Below are 22,273 nucleotides of genomic sequence, written 5' to 3'. Positions count from 1 at the left end.
GAGGTCCTGTTAGGTCAAAGGATTTGCTGAATTCAGAGTGCTACAGTGAATGAGATGGAAAGGTAAGAGGAGATAAGAAGGTCTTTATTTCACCTTGACTTTTGACCTAGTAGTTTAGCTGGGTATAGAATTTTAATTCTCAGCACTTAGCAGGTATTATTCTATTGTCTTCTGGCTTCTGTTGAGAAGTCCACTAACCGAATTGTCATTCTTTTTTTAGATTATCTGTCATTCTTTCTGGTAGCTTTTAATATCCTTTCTAAGTCTTAAGGGTTTCTCTTTCATTATGACATATCTGGGAATGCCTTCATGTTGATTTATCCTATAATTTCTGAAACAGTTAGTGACTACCATTACTTGTGAAAATTTTTCAGCTGTTATATTTTTAAAAACCACCTTTATTGAGATATAATTTGCATACCATAAAATTCACACATTTAAAGTGTACAGTTGAATGGTTTTAGTATATTCACAGAATTGTGCAACCATCACCATCCATTATCTTTTGAATATTGTTTTTCCTCCATTCATTTTATTCTCATTTTAGAATTCCTTTTAAACATATGTTGAACTACTGGGGTTTGAACAGGCCCTGTCTATAACACTCCTTTCCCACTAAAAGTCACAATTGAGAGAGAGGCAAGGAAACTAAACACATGGAAATCAAAATTACAGCTTTTATTAGTAAGGATGTGGCTTAGAGCTTTCAGAACTAAACATTAGAATTAGAATCATCTACATCCTTTCCACAGGTAGCACTGGATTCCCACATGCTCCCCACATGGAACTTGCCCCATAAAATCCGTGGCCAAGAGTTGTAGATGAGAAAGCACATTCCCTGTGGCCAGGCTGGCTCCCAAGAGGAGGACAAAGGCAGGGTCCTGCTCTATCCCAAACTCACCAATAAGATAAGTCACTCTGGCAGAAGGAAGCCACACTGTCACACTGAAGAATGTCCCTCTATGTGCATGCAAGGCTACCGAGATTATTTGATGAAGCAAACACAACGCTGATACCAAACCCAATAAATAGATACAAACAAAAAGTCTAAATATTTTAAAAATGCAAAAATTTGGGAAACAGAATTGAACATTATATATTGAATACAAAAAGAATATATAAAATATATTTCTCAAAAAATTCAAGGACATTACAGCTTAGATAAATATATTAAATATAGTGATAGATATATATGTTAATAAGAGTCACTAAGAAAGAATATGATCATTTTAATAGAGATTCATGTAAAAGTAATAAAGGACAACAGAAGAGAAGGATACATTCTTAGGTCAGTATCCAAATTCATGCAAAGATGTATTGGACATGTTCACATAAATATCCAGGACAGAGTTGTCCTCAATAACATTAATATCATTTTGGAAACTTTGGCTTATAAAAGATAATTAAAAACAAAATGAATAAATATTTCATCAGTCAAAATGTCATTTTTGGTAGATGACTAAGAAGAAAAGACAAAGGAACTAACTGGAAACTGCCTTGGAGTAAAGAGTAAAACAGAGGAAATGTCATTTGTCCCAAAATTAATGGTTAGTTTTAACCCAATCCCAGCGAAAAAAGTCCAACCCAATTTTTTGGGAAACTATGAAATTTTAATAAAATTGATAAGAAATATAAATGGGTAGGAATATCAAAGAATATTTTGATAAAGAGGAGCAATGGGGGCTGTCAGCTCTGAAAATATATTTTAAAACAATAATAATAAAATAAGATCCAAATGCTAAAGTAACACTAAACACAGTTATCAATTAAATAGAATAGAATGTCCCCAAATAACTCTTATTATAAATAAAAATGTAACATGTGATTTAAAAAAAGTTATAACCAAAAAACTGCAGAATTTAATAAACCCTGTGGGGACAACAGATTACTATATTGGGGAGAATTTAGGTATGTGTTCTCACCAAAATTTTCCCCCTAGTTTTAAATGAAACCAGAGAATTAAACTAAAAAGAAAGAAAAATCACAGAAAAAATACAAAAAAGGATGAATACTTCTTAGTTCTTTGGAAGAGGAAACACACTGTATGCTTAGAAGCAACAGAAGAAACCAAAGAGAAAACAAATCAACAGATTTAACTCCATAAGAAAGTTTACACTTATGTATAAATAAAAATAACTAAAATAAGGAGACATGGAGAAATACATTGCTAGTGTGTGCACGTGTGGATGCGCACACACACACACACACAACCAGAAATAGGGTTAATATATATAATCATATAAAGAGTTCCTCAGATGAGAAACATAGTTTGTGGTATAGCCAGACACTGGGATTCGATTTGGCCATTAAAATGAATGAATTGGATCTCACAGTTCATCAAAAAATGGGTAAATCTAGCAATATAACACTGAGTTCAAAAGGAGCCATTTGCAGAATGCTAAATTTAGTATATTATCACTCATATAAAATATAAAAACTTACAATATCAACGCTGTGTGTGTGTGTGTGTGTTATGACCAAAGACTAAAAATATTAAAATGTGGAAAGGAAAGGTATACAGCAACTGGAAGTGGTTAACTCTGGAAGAGGGGGGGGAAGTAGGAGCTGAGAAGTTTATAAAGGAGCTCTAAGTATATCTGTTATTTGCCTTATTCTGAAATATTCCATAATTTTTTTAAAAAGGATGATTTATGAATTGCTAAGAAAAAAAAACCTTAAAACCCCACAATATGTATGTGAAAAACAACATGAATAAACAATTCACAGGACAGGAAATACACACACAAAAAAGATATAGCCCCTTAGTAAGCAAAGAAGTTAAGACTAAAATGAAATACCAATCCCATTTATTAAATAAAAAAAATTTTTAGAAGAAGAAAATCATCCCGCATAGTCCAAAAGTTAGTATGATGTTTTAAAATACCTATACAACACACAAACTCTTCAAATTTCAGAGTGGATGATACGGTCATCTAGTTCAAGAATTTCAAGAAGCATTTGAGATTTTTTTCACTTGTCTGTTTCTTTACAGTTAAGATCACATTCATCACCACTCCTGAATCTCAGGAGCAAACTTCTCTTTTAAAGAACTTCAAACTTTCCTATAAACAAAGAAGAGTCATGGAAGTAGCTAGGGACAGCATCTTCCCTAAATGTTTCCCAAATAACCAACTCTTAATCCTTAAATATCTCTCAAATAAAACTTTTCATTCTCAAATACCCACCAAATCCTCAAACTTTTCTCAAAATATTTGAGATAATTTACAATCCTGCAAATCAAATCCAGACTCTTGTGGAGCCCTCCTCCCACCTGTGAGTGTATACACACACACACACACACACACACACACACACACACGCGCGCGCGCGCGCGCGCGCGCGCCCCGAGAGTTAACTTTCGGTTTTTGTTTTTAAGGGCTTGTCCGTCAAGACAGAGCTCATCTTTTGTGAAAGAGCTTGCTTCTTCTTTATGGGAACATACTTTAACCCCCCAGCGACTGTCATCAACACTTGGCTTTTTCCATTTGTTTTTAAAGAGAATGGTGGGGGGCATCAGAGGAATAGAGATGTGGAAGCAGTGGGAGGCATTTTTATTTTTGTTTTTGTGTTTTCACAAGGAAGCCCTAAATATATTGAATTTCTGGCTCTTCTCAGCTCCTAGAGTGGTTTCTTTCAGATTCCTTTCTTCTGTGAGTTTCCTCATTCTCCCACTCCTCCAAGGTGGCTAAAGAAGAGAGACAGCAAGGAAAAGTCACACTTCCTTTAGAATCTAAATATTTGAGTTCACGAGTAAACGGAGACATGTTTGTGTGACAGTTCTCGCCAGTTCATGCCACAGAGTGATTTCAAACTAAAATAGAAGGGAAGTTGGCAGTTTGCAGGTTCAAAGATGTCTAAAAGAGAATGCCCAGAGCCTATATATTGATTGAACAGGGGACAAGTCAGGACACCAAGTGTTAGCAACAACAGAGTGAGCTCGAGCAAAGCCGAGCTGAAGCTGAGCCAAGAGCTCAAAGCAGATTATGCACTTGAGCAGAACGTTTTCAGCTCAAGTAAGGGCATGGATGGCAGCAATGGAATAATAGGAGCCAACTTACCCAGAAGCTGTTACCATGCACCAAATACTATTCTAAGCACTTTCCATGGATTCATTCATTTACTCATCCTAAAAACCTGTGGTGAAGATATCATTACCACTCCCCCCGTATGGACAAAGAGACTGAGGCTCAGAGAGATGACTTCACTTGCTGAAGACCACACAGCTAGGAAGCAACAGAGCTGGGCTTTCACTGGGCATTCTAGTTAGAAGCTATATTATTAGCTCCAATGTGCCCCAGCGCCCGAGACCTGATCAGAATCCAGATCGGAAGATGTAAAAAAAAGAGAGTTAAGTTGAATGTTCTTGGTTAGTTACTCCCAGGTGTCTTGCAGTTTAGAGCACGGATTCAGCACTTAGGGCACCTCTGTGCCCACAGCTGTAAGGAACTCTGGGGTAAAACAGCTGAGGAAAGCTCGTGCTGTGCTCCCCAGGTTCTCATGCTCCGGTGAGATGCAAGGGGATGAACTCGGGGAATGTAGTGGAGTCTTAACCTCTGAGAACCAACTGTTAAAATATTTAGGAATATTTTTACATCAACGTTTAATTTTAGAACAGTTTTCAATTTACAAAAAAAAAAAAAAAAAAGCAAAGATAGTGCAGCATTATCATATACTCTGCATCCATTTTTCCCTGTTGCTGAAGTGTCACATTCATATGATACGTTTGTCAAAATTAACGGACCAATGTTGACACATTATTACCAACTAAAGTCCATACTCTATTCATATTTCTTTACTTTTTACTTAATGTCCTTTTTCACATCCAGGATCCCATCCAGGATACCACATTACATTTTGTTGTCATTTCTACTGAGGTGCCTCTTGAATACAACAGCTGCTTAGATTTTACTTGGTTTTGATGACTTGACAATTTTGAGGAATATGGATTCTGGTATTTTCCCAACCGAGATTTATGTGAGGTTTTTCTCATGATTAGAGTGGAGTTTTGCATTTTTTGGAAGAAGACCACAGAGTTAAAGTCCCATTTTCATCACATTATATCAAGGGTACACACAATCAACATGGGTTATCACTGTTGGTGTTATCTTGATCACCTTGCTGAGATAGTGTTCGTCAGATTCCCCCACTGTAAAGTTACTTTCTCCCCTCTTTCCATGCTGTCCTTTTTGAAAGGAGGTCATTATGCACAGTCCACACTTAAAGAGAATATTCAAGAATTTTGTTGAATCTTTGGTAGCTTAAAATCAGCCCGGATGAGAGTACACCATAGAAATCAGCAAACTCTTTTTGGAGAGCTGGGTATCAGCACACCATTGGATATGTGGCTTGGGCTGAGTTTCACAAGATGGTGGACAGGAAGGTGGGGAGGCATATGGATGAAGGGGCTCACGGTGTGGAAGTGAAGAAGATTCGGAGGCAGGAGGGGTGCTGTGCTTTTAAGACACAGATTGGGATTAAAGAAGTTTGGCACAGACATACAGCCGCCTGACAATCCGACAGAAACCATTACCCAAAGGGTTTTAACATCAACAAGACTGGGACCCTGATGGACCTACCTTTGTGTTTGCCTTTTCACAGTAGTAATGATTACCATTGGTTGAGTACCTCCTTTGTACAAGGTATTTTCCAAAAATACAACAAGCAAGCAGCAACGTTGAGATTTACACTTTCTCTGTAACTCCAAAGCGCGTTTCCACCAGCCACGCTCTTCTCTGTTTCAATTACTGCCTCCTTCCCTGAGTATTGGTTTACTTATCAGATCTGTTTCGAGGTGGTGGGATGGTGATTGATGGTGAGTTTCCAAGAGTTGATTAGTGGTGGGAGTGTGCTGCCAACTGCTGTTCAGGACGTTCTGTCTCAGTTCCTGCTCCTGGAAGTGCGTGAGAGCTGAGACGGGCACCTCACTATAGACTCGGGGGGTTTCATTTCGAGTCATGCCAAGTACACTGACATTTTACTGTGTAGGCTTGCAGACCAAAGTCCTCCTTCTTTATAACTTTATTTTTCCTGTGAATGTATCATTAAGGAAGCAGAAACTACGACACCCTTCACCTTTGGATCCCCACTGAACTCTGTGTCTGTGATGTCTTTCTGGTTTAACTGATGTACGACTTCATTTTTTTTGAAGGTGGTTTTTAAGAAACAGATTTATAAAAAGTCATCACCAGACTCAATCATTAGGGTTTTGGTTAACTTTACAAAACTGTACGATCTACATGCATACTGAACAAATATATACAAATAACACAATATATTTCATTTTAAAATTCAAACATAAAAATCATTTAGAGTTGATGAAATATTTAAGGCAAATGAAACGTAACTTGGCCTTTTTCCTTTTGAGTCATTCAGGGAGTTTAAAGATATTTTAGGATAAATAGTCTTAAAGAAGTCTTAGAAGGTTAAAATGGGACTTGCTTGGATTAGGGGCGGTTGAATCATAAATTTCAGTTACTATTTTAAAGTAAGACTCCACTGGATTTATTAAATCTGGGCAATATTTGGGAACTGTTCTTAAATGATGGTAATGCTATTTTTACTTTCTTCTCACATCACCGAGGCTGTTTTTTAACAGTACAACTAGAGATGAGGTGGAACAAGAGTTACATTCAAGAGAACTTTGTTTTATTTGGTCCATTTCCCTCCCACCACTGCTGCAACCCCACCCGCGCCCCTAGCCCCAGCTGCGTCTTTTACTCAGGGATCTGGCCTGAGATGATGGGACCCAGGACAGATACCTGACCCAATGGGGAGTCAGTTTATGGACCAGCTGAGCCAATCCTCCTCCCAAGAGCATTTGCATTTGGTGACAAAGACTGAGTCAGCCTGTTGATGGATGGTGATGAACCAAAGGTCATAGGGAGTCAGAGCTGGAGTCAGTCTATATGCCAGCTGAAGTCATGCAGTGGTCAGCCACAGGAAGCAGCAGAAGCTGCTCTATGCAAAGAAGTGAGAGAGCAGAGCCACGGCATGAGAGAAGGAGGGAGCAGCCTAGTTGATTTCCTGGTTCAGACCCCTGTGGCCAGATGACCTTGGTTTTCTAGTTCTGAATGCCTGTGAGATTGCTTGTTCATTTTTTTAAGTTCTTTAGGTAGGTTTCTCTCACAACACAACTGATTCCAGACAAAGATAACTCCATTTACCAAATGTCAAGTCCAGCCTACAAAACAGTTCCCACCCCTTCAGCATCACACCAAATTACTAAAAGGTCCATGGGACAACACAGGGATGATTATGGGAGATAGACAGGGTATAGGAAATGGGTATATAAGGAGCTTTGCCATCTGTTATGGCTTATATGCCCAAATTTCATGTTGACATTTCTGATAGCATTTCCCATAAGTCTTTTTCCCTTGCAACCTCTGTGGGCCAATGAGTATGTTCTGCCAAGATCAGGGCTCGGCACCCTCAGCATGGTCTCTGCCAAGCCATGAGTGGCATCATTCCAACATGGCAGTCTCCTCCTCTGTTCCTGATAGGTGACGGTAGAACTTTATAGGGATGCTTGAGACAGAGGCTCATTTATTCAAGAAATATTTAGTGACTGCCTGCTCTGGCTAGGCGCTGTGCCAGGTGCTAGGGCTATAGCCAGGAGCTAAATGGTAAATCTCTTACCTGAGTGGAATTATATCCTGGTGGGTGTGAGGGGGCAATTGTGATAAACACTAAGAGAAGCATATATAGGGCAGCTTTAGAGAATGACTTGAGATGGTAGGACAGGATGAGGAGCCTACTTAGAGGGGCCGGTCCATAAAAAGTAGAAAAGAAGGCATGCATAAAGTCCCTATTGTGGGACAAAGCTTGGAGAGATCAAGGAACTAAAGGAAGATGTGGTGGTTGGGTTATAGTGACAGAGAAGGAGCACAGGAGGTGAGGGGATAGGCAAGGGTTGGTAGGCCATGGTGGGGAAGTATGTTTTCCAAGGGCCTCATGTGTTGATAAATTTTTGTCCACCTGAATTAATCAGACACTACTGCTAATGATGTCTTATGCTTCTATAACTTAGGGTATATAACTGAGACTACAATTTAGGACAGTATAATCCCAGCTTTTAAGGGCAAAGAGACAACCAATTTTAACTGATGTGTTGGATTAAAGATGGCTGCAAATTCTTTGATAATCTTCTCGTTTCCCCTCCCTTTATCTGGGGGCTGGCCTGTGACTACTTTGGCCAACAAAATGCAGTACAGTGACGCAACACATTTCTCAGCTGAACGTTGAAGAGAACCAGCAGTTTCCTCCTGGAGGTCTTTTGGAACCAGAAGCTGCCATGGAAGAAGTCTAGTTACCCTCCAGAAAGATAGCATGGAAAAGGAGAGGGGTCTAGTGGGGTCCAGCCTCTAGCTAACCTCATCAAGGTGCCAGGCATGTGAATGAAACCATCTTGGAGCCTCCAGACTGGTCTGACCACCCGCTGAACACTGACTCCTGACCTCGGTTAAGGCCACATGGAGTAGAAGAATGGCCCTGCCACGCCCAGCTTAAATTCCACATGATGTGAGATATAACATCACGGTGGTTTGTTGAGGTCAGTGGTGGTTGCTTAAATTTTGGGGTAGTTTGTTACACAGCCACATACAGTCAGCACAGTTAGCATCTACATTCTTAATACAAATGACTTAGTCTGTATTTATATTCAGCTTTTTAAACAATTGAAAATAGTTCACAGACCTTCCTTATCAGTGGGAGCCTTAGACTGGAAGTCACTGCTTTGTGGCCTCCCATATGCATCCCGTTGGTGCCATGCTACGCCATCGAGTTTCCTTCTTCTGATGTATTAGTCTTGTCTGGATTACTTTTCCCCTGAGGAAAATATATTGTCCCCTCCACGCCCCCCCCATCATGCATCTGGACTACTGCAGCCACCTTCTAATCATGGGGGCGGTGACTCTGTTCTGGTCACTGCTGTGGATCAGCAGCTAGTATTTGGCATCGGTAGGCACTCAAAGACATTTGCTGAATGAATTAATGAAATTTTTACTTCAGACTTCACCCCACTCCCCATATCTCCCATTCTGTATCCTCATCTTGTGTGCTTCTGCCAGGATTATGATCCTAAAACAGAGATCCAGTTACATCACTTATCAAACCAAAATCCTCTGGTGAGTGGTCCCATTGACCAAAGAACAAAACTCTCAATACAGCCTTTATGGGACTTCATGATTTGATCCCAATCTGCCTTTTAGGCTCATCTCCTGAACACCAAGCCAGCCACTCTGAGATGTCATCTCCTGAGAAACCATGCACGCCCTCTGCTCATGTCTTGCTCTACCGGGATTGCCTATCTGCCACCTTCTCAGCCAAGCTAGGTGGTACCCATTCTTCAAATGTCACCTCCCATGCATATTCCCATTACCACTTTCTTCAGCTAGTGAAACTCACCATCCCTTCTGAACTCAACATGCTTTGTTCATATTGCTCCTATGGCATATGTCTGTCTCTTCCAAGAGACAGCAAACTCCCTGAGGGTGCAGGGGTCATAACTTATCCATCTTTGTGTCCCCAGTTCTTTTTTTTTTTTTTTTTTAAGATTTATTTATTTATTTATTTTAGAGGAGGGGAAGGGGCAGAGGGAGAGGGTGGGGGAAACTCGAGCAGACTCTGAGCTGAGCATGGAACTGGATACGGGGCTCGAGCTCATGACCTTGAGATCACGACCTGAGCCAGACCAAGAGTCAGCCACTTAACCAAATGCATCACCCAGGCACCCCTGTGTCCCCAGTTCTTAATAATTAAAGCTAAAAATCTACTGAGTGCTTGCAATGTGCCAGATATTTTACACAATTATCTCTTTAATTCTCAAAATAACCATAGGAGAGAAGTCATATTGTGGCTCCTATGGTAGAGTTGAGGAGATGGAAGCTAGGAGAAGTTAAATGAATTGGCTGGAGCAAACTACCACACGGCCCAGAGTCCAACATAGGCAACCTGAGTCCGCAGCTTGCAAGTGTGGCTAAGGCACAGGCTGCGCCCCAGGGTAACCCTGGACTGCTGACCAGAATCAACCAAGGAAAACACACAGACTGCTGTGTGTCCCACAGCTGAACCACTGCACCAGTGGAACACTGGTTTGGGGCACAAGCATTTTTCAAAAGCCCCTCAAGGTTGAGAACCCGGATGATAAGTGTCACCAGGAGCATTTGTTAAATACATTGATTACCATGTCTCTTTTCCAGAAAATTCTGTTTCACTAGATTAGGGTTGGAGCCTGGCAACTTGTGGTGTAAGGAGCAGCCAAGGTAATTTTCATCTTAAAGGAAGTTTGGGAAATACTGCTAGAGGTCAGAATTTCAAAGACATTTCAATAGGTCTTTAAATGTCAATCCATCAGTTGCAGTATGAAGACTCAGGAAGATTTCTGGTTCTGTCTCATGTGGGTGAGGCTTAAAGCTTCATTGGCACTGCTCTTGAGGGGAACTGGGCTGGAGTAGTTGATAGCACTACACACTCACACAACTCTAAAACTGTCTACTGACAGCACCTGACAACAAAACCCAATATTTTGGCAGTACTCATTTACCTTGAGCATTCTATATACATTAGCCAAAAACCAGGAGAAAGGCCTCATGCCTTCTTAATAAGGGTAGAAGGAGATCGGGCAGGCACCAGGGAAGCCGTGCTTGAGGCCAAGGACTTCTTCCCCTCCACGTCCTCTTCCGGGGCCTCCCGACTCTGTCTGCCAGTGCACGAGCACACACACGGGAGTGACAGAGTAGGTAATACAGTGAGACTATGGTCATCACCTCTATTTCCCTGGACATAGACCTATAAGGTGCCTGATGTAAGGCAGCCATCTTGCCTGTCCCTGTCTCCTGAAGAGTGCACTCATGTTCCCTTTCGACTGTCTCTTGTCTTATCAATGACTCTCTGGAATCTTGGTCAGCTTCTTTCTGAGCTATTTCATGAGGACCATTTTTACCAACTCCATTTTATGCTTTCGGTCTGTTGTGTTTACTAACCCTTCTCTAGATGCAGAAGGAAATGCCTGATCTTTCATACTTGATGCATGCAATTTCACTCCTGCAACCAAGAAAAATCTCTCCTTTGCAGCTTTCTTCTCTTTTCCCCTTCCTTACCCCAAGAAAAGTCACGGATCTATTTGTGGACAATGTTCCAGTTCTAGAATTTACCCTGCCAGAATAATCTTCCTAATGGGAAATCTAATGGGGCCTCCCACTGCCAGAGGAGACCACCCCATCTGCAGCTGGGGACAAGAGACACTCCCAGACCAGATGTCAAGAGACGCAGCAGATCAGGGCTTGATGTATATTCATTGCTTATTTAATATTCGAGCATCTTTTTCTAAAGATATTTCTATTGAACTCACTTGTGGTGTCACCATCTGGAAAATATCAAGCCTCACCCCACTGAGGTAAACCCCTATTGCGTATTTTTCCCCTTTTATGTGAGCCCAGTGGGCATAGAGTGTGTATCTCTATGTTTAGCAGAGTTCCTTGCCAAGGCAGCTCTCAAACATATGATATTCTCTAAATAAATCAGTGTTGTAGAGACGCATTAACAACCACTCCTAATTGATGCTAACAGAGAGTTTAAATGGGGCTCTAAGGAGCTCCCATGACTTCTTGATGTGAGGTCCTTTTAAATTTTAAAGTGGTGGATTAGGGTTTTAAGAGAGAATAAGCTGTCCAAAAATTCATTTATTTCATTACAATCAGTTTTTAAATTGGGCCAAATATTCTCCCAAGGTCTAGAATAAGATCTGTGTCTAAACCTACCAATAAAGGGCTTAGTTAACTCTCAAGGACACAGACCAAGAGGCAAGCATTGTGCTACAGACCATTCAACCAATGGGAATTGAAAAACCATAGCTGTTAGACAATAGGGATGATTAAGATGAAAATTTATATTTGGGTGGGGAGAGTAATCATATTTTGCTCAGCAGGCTTATTGTCTTTGTGTTTTGAAATAAAATTAATTTGCATTCTCTGGGTGTTCATAAACTGGTGTGGGGAAGTATCTCAGATATAATGTAATTGGCAAATGAAAAATAAGTCCTTTTTTAAATTAAATAAGCTCTAGGTCCAACGTAGGGCTTGAACTCATGACCCTGAGATCAAGAGTTACATCTCCACTGACTAAGCCAGCCAGGTGCCCCCAAAATGAGTCTTAATTTTTAAGTTTGTTGCAGATAAGGTAAAAGCGAATAAAATTTATTCATCCAAAAATTCATATAAACAGTTGCTATGTGACAGTGGTAACGTGGTTCCTAGAGAGAATAAGACACCCCCACAGGACACGTTACCCACCACACTGAGTTCACCTCAAGTAGACAGGATGTGAGGCAGCGTATTATGTCTCACAAAAACGTGTTTCAGGCTATTGCTCTAAAAAAGTATCCATTCATTGGTGATATGCTCATTTTCCTCTATGTCTAATAAGTACTGCATGGAGGTAGTAAAAAAAAAAGCGATTCTAGGTAAAAAGGACAAAAGTGAGTAATTTAGGAAGAAGGAGACAAATTTGTCTTACTTTTTTTTTTAAAGTAAGCCATAGATCCCAACACAGGGCTTGAACTCCCAACCCTGAGGTCAAGAGTCAGACACTTTACTGAGTGAGCCACCCAGGTACCCCAAAGCTTGTCTTACTTTAGACCTAAATTAGCACGGAGAGGAAGTTGGGAAGTTGTTGAAAAGTAGCTGACACTGACAAGGATGAACCGGGTGCAGGCATTCCCCTCCCTCTCCGCCAGTTCTATTTCTATTCAATAGTCAATATTTCTATTGAACTTCTATTACAAAGGTGGATGCCCAGGTGAGCGGGTGAGTGTAACACACACGTTGGCCCCTTCAGAGCCCCAGGCAGCGCAGGCTCAGTGAGGGAAGCTGTGCACACAGCTCTGACACTCTCGCCCTCCTTGTGCCCCCTGCTCCCACAGATTCCGCTGCTGCATCTCTCCAGCTCCGCTCTCGGGGCTCCTTCCACCTCAGCACGGACTCGTGATTTCTGGCACATTCCTCTTATTGAGGCCATTTGGCAATTCCTCTGGTAGGGCACTTGGCAAAAATTTCCATACAGCATGAAATCATATCAAAAATCATTTTGTTGACATTAGGACTGAGATGACGACGACGTTAGAATCGAGATGTGATGTGATGTCATCTATTTGTCTTATACACATTTGGGGGCTGAATTCTAATTGTTTGCCGGCCGTCTCTAAGATTATTAGACATATCAGGTAGAAAAGCACTGTCCTAGCACAGCTGGTTCTAGCACAGATTTTGATGTTTGTGAATTGTGAAGTAAAATAATGTTTCTCAAAAGAGAAGTGACCCTCTTGAGTATGTCATATGCATTTCTCCTTTCCTTTAGCAAAAAGAGCTTTTGTTGGAAAATGGCAGGTGAAATGAGATTTTCACCAGGAGGCTTTTGGGAAGAGGAATCCACTCTCTGTTCATGAGCACACAACGCTGAACCAACAATTGAGGGTTTGTATGCCCTGGGAAAGGTGCTGAGTATCTGGACAGAGAAGGGTCCGAGCCACACTCGCTCCTGCAGGCTAGGGCCTGGCAGATGGTGGGGGGCGGGGTGGGGTTGTCGCTAACAAGTCAGCTAACAAGTCAGCAGTCATGATCTCACAGTGTGGAAAGTGCTGGAACACAGGTGTGTACAAGTATATTGAAGGGCCAGAGGAGGAGTTACTAAGACTGCCTGATAGTGAACACGGAAGGGTCAGAGATAGGCTTCATATATTCACCTTGTGCTCTGCCACCAGCTATAGTTGCAAATTTGTTTGGGAAGGGTTTGTTTGTTTGTTTTTGCTGGTATCCATTCTTTGGGGTTTTCCACAGACCGTTATGTTATCTGAAACAAAAACAGTTTTGGTCCGTAGTGGGACATCTGAGAGGTGGATTTTCAGGGCCACCTCCCTAAGTTGTGAAAGGAGAGGAGGAGGCAGCCCCCCAACCCCAGCATGAAGGAACTCCGCATGTCTGAAGTAAGTAATCCTGTGGCTGGAGATCAGGCTAAACAGTAGGAGGGACAAGAAATTAGTAGAAGAGTGTGAGGTGGGCCTCGGAGGACAGAGGTGGGCCAGGATCTAATGACAGCCCTTGTGGGCTGGGGAGAAATTTTGGATTGTATCTTGAAGGCAAAGAAGAGCTAGTGAGGGGTTGGAGCCCAAGAACAAGGCCAGATGAGACCAGTTGTGAGAGGATTCTGGCAGCGTCAGGGAAGATCGAGTGAGGGCAGGTAGAGCGTGGGAGACAAGTGAGGAGAGCATGGCTTTGGTCTGATGACAGATGATGAGAGCCCGAACCAGTCTCAGCCCCTGGAAACTCAGAATGTGACCTTACGTGGAAGCAGGGTTGCTGCAGATATAATTAAGACACAAATTAAGATGAAGTCACGCTGGGGTCAGGTGAGCCCTTCATCCAATACGATTGGTGTCCTTTATAAGGTGTCTCTTCTTATAGAAGAGAAGACACAGGTATAGAGAGAAGGGGGCCGTGTGCAGATGGAGCGGAGACAGGGCCGGTGCGGCTGCATCAGGGATTGCCGGCAAACACGGCAGCCAAGAAGAAGGTCTGGGACATCTCCTTCCCTCCAGCCTTCAGAGAGAGGATAATCCTGCTGACATCTTTAGACTTCTAGCCTCCAGAACTATTAAAAAATAAATTTCTGTTGTTTCAAGCCACCTCAGTCTGTGGTACTTTGCAATGGCATCTTGGGAAGTGAACACACGGAGTAGAGTGGAAAAGCCTTTATTTTGCTGCAAAGCCAGACAGGTGAGTCTTCTTGAAGACCGGAGGGAAGGTAAGCGCAGCACAGAGCCGATGTGTTTAGGAACGGGAGTGACGGCAGGGGCAACGGAGAGAGTTACAGCCTATGGGCATCTATGCTCTATGAAGCCAGGGATGGGGATCACCTGCTGAGAGTGAAGGGGGCTGAATGAGGTCACAATTTCTGTTACCATCTGTATTAGTTCTCTATCACATGTCACAAATTGCCCCCGAATTTAGCAGCTTCAAACAGCAAACATTCGTCGTCTCACATAGTTGCTTTCTAAGAGCCAGGAATCTGGGACTGGCTCAGCTGCGTGGGTCAGGCTCAAGGTCTCTCACGGAGGTTGCGATCAAGGTGTCGGACAGCACTGCAGTTTTCTAGTTTCCACTGGGGCTGGAGAATCTGCTTCCACAGTGGCTCATTCACATGGATCTCTCTATATGGTCCTCACTACATGGCAGCCTGTTTTCCCTTCTTGCAAGTGATCAAGAGAGAAACCAAGTCATAAACCACAGTGTCTTCTATGACCTAAGCTTGGAAGTCACACCCCATCGCTTCTGCTGTGTTCTACTGCTGATACAGACCCGTTCTGATACATTGAAGGGCAAACTACACAAAAGAACAAATACTAGGAGGCAGGGATCATTAGGAGCCATCCAGGAGCCTGGCTACCACACCACTGCCATGCTGAAGCCTCCTGAATCTTGTACAGTCCTGGTATTTCCCCCTGAGTTTCAGACACACACCATTAAGGTGTCTTCTGGCCATCCCCTTTTAAAGGTCCCACGAGCACTTCAAAGGCAACCTGTATAAAACTGAACTCTTCATTCTACTTGGGGAGTAGAAGCCAGATTCCTTCCCTACCACTCTCTTAGTCAGAAGCTCCAGCAGTGACTCAAACACTCAAGCTAGAAGCTGACATCATCCATGACCATTCTCCTTCACCAACTCTTCCAATTCAAACCATCAGAAGTCCTATCAGTTTTACTTTCCAAATACTTCTGGAATCTATTGCCTTCTCTCCAAACTGACTTTCACAGCCCTAGTTAAGGAATTTATCTCTCACCTGGATCACTGCAACAGCCTCCAGACTATTGGACCAACATATAGCTGTCACGAACCATGAAGGTTCTAGGATTTATCCTACTTGTGAGCCAACAAGTTAGCTTGGATTCTAGCAGTTTCATGGATGCTGACAGAATACACAAGATTCCTGGGTCAGAGACAAAAGACTCAATAACTCCCAGCATAGCAAACAGCGTGAACCCCATTTTCATCTCAGTTCCCCTTGCTTCCCTGAGAACCACAGGGTCAACACGGAGTGACCCAGGCAGACGCTACATCCACAGTGGGATTCTGCCTCAATTGAGAAACCCCAAGCTTAGGAAAGCTGAATGTTTATAGCAGCCTATAAGCAGAGCTGCCTGCCCTTCGCTCCAAAGAGAGTCACTATCTCCATCTTCCAAGGATGCTTTGGAACCTAGGATTCTTAGAAGGAACATCCTTGAAAGAATAATCCAGAACAAAAGAGCAATTTGTACTTCATTTGCAATACATGCAAAAAAAGTGAGAAACTCAGTGGGATTGTCTCCCAACAACAGCCAAACCCAAATCAGGCCATTCATTGATTTCCCATACCTACAGAATAAAGTCAGGTTTCTTAAAGCAACACTGTCTTCCTCTGCAGCCTCATCCCTCATACTCCAGTGTGAGCCAGAAACGATGCACAGCCCCTCCTCAAACAATCGGTGTTACTTCTTGTCTCCAGGTCTCTGCCTGAATTTCCTCCTCCTTTCCCTAGAGATCATTCATCACATGCTCTGCGAAGTCACTTCTGAGGCTCACGTGCATTTTGGTTGTTGCTGGGTTAATGTTTGTCTATGGGGACAGGGGTCAACAATCCTTACTCTTTATTGGACTAATTTACCACTTGCAACCATTTTCTTCTTTCTCTAGAAGGAACTGCCCTTTATGTGATGAAGTCACTGCATGTTCCAGTGAAATGAGTCTCCATGATTTTCTTGGCAACTTCTGTGGCTGTGTCAGGTCAATACCTCATTTCTATTCTCACTCCTGGTTCTACTTTGCCTCTTGGCTGCACTGTCTCCACAGTAGGGCTGGAGCAGCTTCTTTTGGGTTCTGGGTCTGGTTGTTTTTACTCTACCAACGTCAAAACCAAATACATATTTTCAGTTACAAAACAGCCCTTCACACCATAGCTTTATAAACTTCCGACGGGAGGCCTACTGCATGGCCAGAAGGAGCAGAAGCAAGGTTTTGAACAGTGGCCCACAGCACCATCAATTTCTACTTCTCCTTGGAAACAGAGCTGAATAGAATATGTCACAAAATACTGTAGTTTTGAGACAGCTTTGAGAGATGCTGTGAGAAAACTATTAATTCATTCCAGAAGTGAACTCTGGTGGTCATTTGACCATGTTTCAGGAATCCACTGGTTTCCAAAGAATTCTTAGGAGTGGCGCCCAAGCAACACTGACTTCATCTAACTCCTTTCTTTTATTGCCCCCATTTGTTTTGTTTGCTTGTTTTTGCTTTTTTGTTTTTCTGTGAAATGAACTGAAGATGACTCATCAACCTGGCTCGGAGTAAAGAGAACTAACAAGGAGTGAGAGCATAAGGCTTGTAACGCACTGCTGGAACACGAACGAAAAATGTCGTATGAGATCATGCCCATGTGCATGAACTAAAAAGGTACAGTTTTCCCATTGGGCATTTCCTTTTGTTGTATGTGTGTCACCTTCTGGGGCATCTGCCCGGCTGACAATGACTCTTCTTACCGAGGCCTCTATGAGATCTATAGAGCCGGGCCCCTGACAACCATGTGTATGGAACCTGATTCTGGCCCCATCTCCCACCCCACAGGCATCTTCTTCATTCCCTCACATACTCCAACCACCGACAGCAATGACTGGAACGTAGCAAGTGTTCAATAAACATGTGCTGAATGGGTAATCAGGGGAAGTGAGACTAACTGGAAAGGTCCCTCCTGTGCTTGGGGCTGGAACTAGAACATGTGGACTCTGGAGCTGGAGGCAGCCTCACCCCACCATTGGGGCTGAGGAGCAGGGGAAGGGCAGAGACCATGGACACCTGGAGAGAGGTCTGGAGAGTGAGAATTTGGGCTGACTCCTGCTGATTCTCTAATTTCTGCTACCAGGCCTTTCTTGAATAAATTCCTTTGTCTATGCCTAAACTAGCCCCAGGGTGTGAGCCCAACACAGTACAGAAAACTTGGAAGTTGATGTGGCAAAATCTAGATGTGATAAAAGTAGGCCCCTCACTACCAGAAGCCCTGGAGCAGAGATGGGTTGTCACATCTGGGAAATGCTGGGTGAGCTAGCCACAGCGCACCCTTTTCTCTCCCACGCTTCTGAACTCACAGGTGTGTTCTGACAACGATGCAAGGACCCTGGCTCAACACAGTGGAGACATGAAATGGTTAAACAATAAAACCCCCATTTCCACAGAGATATCTGATAATGTTATACAGGAAATACTGTGAAGCCCATACTGGAGCTCTAAAAGCATGGTCTAAAGTGGAAACATTTTTTTCTCTCCCCACAAAAAAACAGACAAGTAAACACCATCTCTCATTGCCACAGCTCCACGGAGACACAAAGACAGACCCAGCATGCTTGGCACGGAGTGGTACACAAGAAGTTGCAGGGCCACACGTACACACTGCGGCCCTGCGCGTCAGTAACTGGTGGCAGGCCACTCCGCCGAGGATTATGGAAGTGGAGGGAACTTCCTAGGTTCTTAGCAATTAGGAATTAACTTAGTGAGATAGAGCTGATGAAGTTTTGGTATTTCAACTCTGAACTTTGAGCATTTACAAGACTCTCAACAATTTTCTGCAGTTAATACGCAGTATGCCACTCAAAGGAAACACGCGCTGGCACAGAACAAAGAATTCAGATGACAAGAGAAAATTCCAGACGGACTCAGGACCAAGACCTTTCCCTTCGCCACAGCCAGCTTAGTATTTCGCCAGTACTAATGAGCAGCCATATTACCTATTAGTGGCTGGGTTTGCTGAGTTAGGCGGCAGTCCCAAATACCCACTCGGTCTCCAGGCTTCAGGCAGCTTGGGGGGATTTCTCACTCCCGGAACCTGCAGGTTCTGTGCAGGTCATGCTGTAGGTCCCCTGCCTGTCTTTCCGCTCAGGTACCGCCTGAAGGAGCAGTTCCCACCTGGGAGGTGCTGTCGCCTGGCAGAGGGAAGGCAGAGGGCACAACCACACCATGGCTTTTAAAGCCTCTGCTCCCAAGGACACCGTGACCTACACACACACACACACACACACACACACACACACACACACACACACCACACACACACACCACTGGCGCAAACAAGGCCCGGGGCAAAAGGCTGCCTGCAATGGGGCAGGCAGTTTGATCTCCCAGGGACAACCACTAGGGTGGGGCTCAGTCAGGAGCAAGTCTGTTGACAATAAGACAATATAGCACAGCAGGGATGAGGTGTATTTCCAGAACCACGCTCGCTATCAATGGCAGTCTGATCTACATAATTACGCTTGTTAATGGTATAGTAAACAGTTTACGGGCTCAATCTATAATGTGGGCTTGGCCATTTCTAATGACTCCTTTTGTGGCTCCCCAAAGCGTGGGTATCAAAGACCCCCTCAGGTATTAATAAAAACCAGTGGAACCCTGACTGGCAAATGCAGGCACAATTCTGACACTGGGGAAATGACTTCCCTGGGATATCTCAGGGGAGTGTTTTTCAAAGTGTGGTGCGTGCTCCTCCTGCAGCAGAAGGACTTGAGATGTCGGGTCAACATGCAGATTTGGGGGCTCCAAGTGGAATCTGAGTTTCTCGGGGTGACGCCCAGGGATCTGCGCTGAAACAGCCTTCCCGGTGATTCTGACTTGTCAGTGCAGAAATTCCGCCCTCACCTGGGCTTGCTCCGCTCAGAGAGCATTACTCGCGACACCCGTGTCATCAGTTGCTGTCCTCGTGTGCCGGCCATGTGCCAGCTACACCCATGTGCTGGGGGTCCAGCCAGGACTTGGAATTTCCTGCCAAGTCCGACAGGAGGAGGTGCTTTTTATGGAATGGCTTTTAATGAGAGCCTCTACCCTTCCTTCACATGCACTGCAGTTTATACAGTTCACTCTTTTCCTCATAAATCAACATCTGTGAATCATTCTGTCATTTGTCTATTTTTAGAAATGACATGTGACTATATTAAACAATGTTCTCATAAAAAATCCTCTTATAGTAGTAACAACTGTTTGAAAACGTATATTTTAACTGCTTTTCCTCGACAGTGCACATTTGGAACAAAATCTGTGATGAAAGCTTAACTGTTAAGTTTCCAAACTTGATTTTTTTGTGAGGTTTGTACATTGTTAAATATTTCAGTTATTGATCCCTAAAATGAAAAATAAAATTTTAAAGTTTATATTCTGGCTCTGCCTATGATTTTCCAGGGCTTTTTAAAAGAGAAAGACAGCAGTGTTCCATGTGGGATGATTTCGTTTTAGAGTTCTGTTGCAGTGACCTCTGCCCCTGCCTGGGTCATTAAATTCAATACACTTCTTCCAACTAAAAGTTTCCCGGCCTCACTGTGCCTTACCCCAGCCTGGGTGAGCACTCTTGTGACATAAGCTGCCCCAAAAGCTGCCAGCTCATTTTAGGACAGTTCTGCTAGCAAGGAGTTCTGTGAGGCCTGTCTGCTTCCCTGTGGACTCTGAGGTCATCGCCGTGCTCTGGAAGAGGGGACACTTAGGCACAAATCCCTTCAAGGTCTATTCTGCTGTCCACCTCCCACCTCATACATGAATTACTTCCCAGACTTGGTTGAGCAAAAGAGTTCATGACATTAAGATCTCAAAAGTTATTTCAAAGAGAGGAGGGGACAATTTATTACAAAATTCAGATAAGAAGAAGAAGGGAGAGAGAGAGAAAAAAAGAAGGGAAGATTTTTTTTTTACTACCTAAACTTTACTGAATAAACACAATATCAAACAAATGCACTCAAATATTGTATAAAATATCAATTTTAGGGGCGCCTGGGTGGCACAGCAGTTAAGCATCTGCCTTCGGCTCAGGGCGTGATCCCGGCATTATGGGATCGAGCCCCACATCAGGCTCCTCCGCTGTGAGCCTGCTTCTTCCTCTCCCACTCCCCCTGCTTGTGTTCCCTCTCTCGCTGGCTGTGTCTATCTCTGTCAAATAAATAAATAAAATCTTTAAAAAAATATATCAATTTTAAAGGCCTTTCTTTTCAGGCTAATGACAAACACAATACAGGTAGCCATGCTCATTTAGCATAATTAGCTGATTTTATACAGCACTTACATCTTTTAGTTCACAAGGATATTATTAAATGATAGAGGATATCTAATATAACTATTTCTAAAGAACTAGGAAATAAATTTCTAAGAAAGAAAGATTTTACAGACCCCATATTTTATACCCAATCCCATCAGGGGAAGGGGAAGGGAGGGAAGAAAAGAAGGAGAAAGAAAAGAAAAGAAAAGAAAAGAAAAGAAAAGAAAAGAAAAGAAGGGAGGGAGGAAGGGAGGGAAAGGAGAGAAGGAGGAAGACTGCTTTGTCCACTCTGCCTCCATTGTTTCTGCTATGCTGCCTGACGTCATAGCACCTCTCAACTGAAGCCACACATTCACATTTCTGTGTCTCTCCAATGCTGGGCTCTCTCTCCTGTGGCTCCTAAATTCTGCAAGTTGAGCACACATGTCACAAGATGAGAAGCATCATGCCCCAGGAACTTCTGGATCTCCAGGAGGTTGGCACCAAAAAGGACAGAGGGCAGCATGAAGTCTAAAGTCAACCATCATTGTCATGAAATTGTCGTGAGACTCACTCGCTGGGCTCTCTCTCCTGTGGCTCCTAAATTCTGCAAGTTGAGCACACATGTCACAAGATGAGAAGCATCATGCCCCAGGAACTTCTGGATCTCCAGGAGGTTGGCACCAAAAAGGACAGAGGGCAGCATGAAGTCTAAAGTCAACCATCATTGTCATGAAATTGTCGTGAGACTCACTCGCCAGAAAGGACATGCTCCCTTTTTTACTGACCAAAGAACGACAGCTCGTTAACAAAGCATCACAACAAACCATGCAAGCACCTGCCAACTGTTTTATATTCGGCTACTGTCATCTTAGTTTAGTTTCTTGAAATTAGAATGTTTCAACATGGCCTTATAAAAATACTGCATTCTGGTTCTCGGGCAGAGTATCAGTTCAGAAAAGCTGCAAGGTTTGAGCTGCCAGTGTCTCTTGCATTCCTGGTTTCGTCTGTAATTTCTGAAGACTAGTAAGTAGACATGGCACTTTACAAATACACAAAGACAAGGGCCTGGCCTTCGGTCAGAAAAACAGAATCCAAATGAAACTAATCCAAGCAGAAGCAGTAACAGACAGTTACTGTTTTAGGGGAGGGCACTGGCTTTGGAAAGCTAAGTTGAAAGTATTCCTGTTTTTGTTTTTGTTTAGA

Source organism: Ursus americanus, chromosome 5 (assembly GCF_024610735.1).
Source record: "Ursus americanus isolate L20-20 chromosome 5, mUrsAme1.1.p, whole genome shotgun sequence".
NCBI classification, from domain to species: domain Eukaryota; kingdom Metazoa; phylum Chordata; class Mammalia; order Carnivora; family Ursidae; genus Ursus; species Ursus americanus.
The sequence above is the reverse complement of the archived record's forward strand: the minus strand, read 5'-3'. Positions refer to the sequence as shown.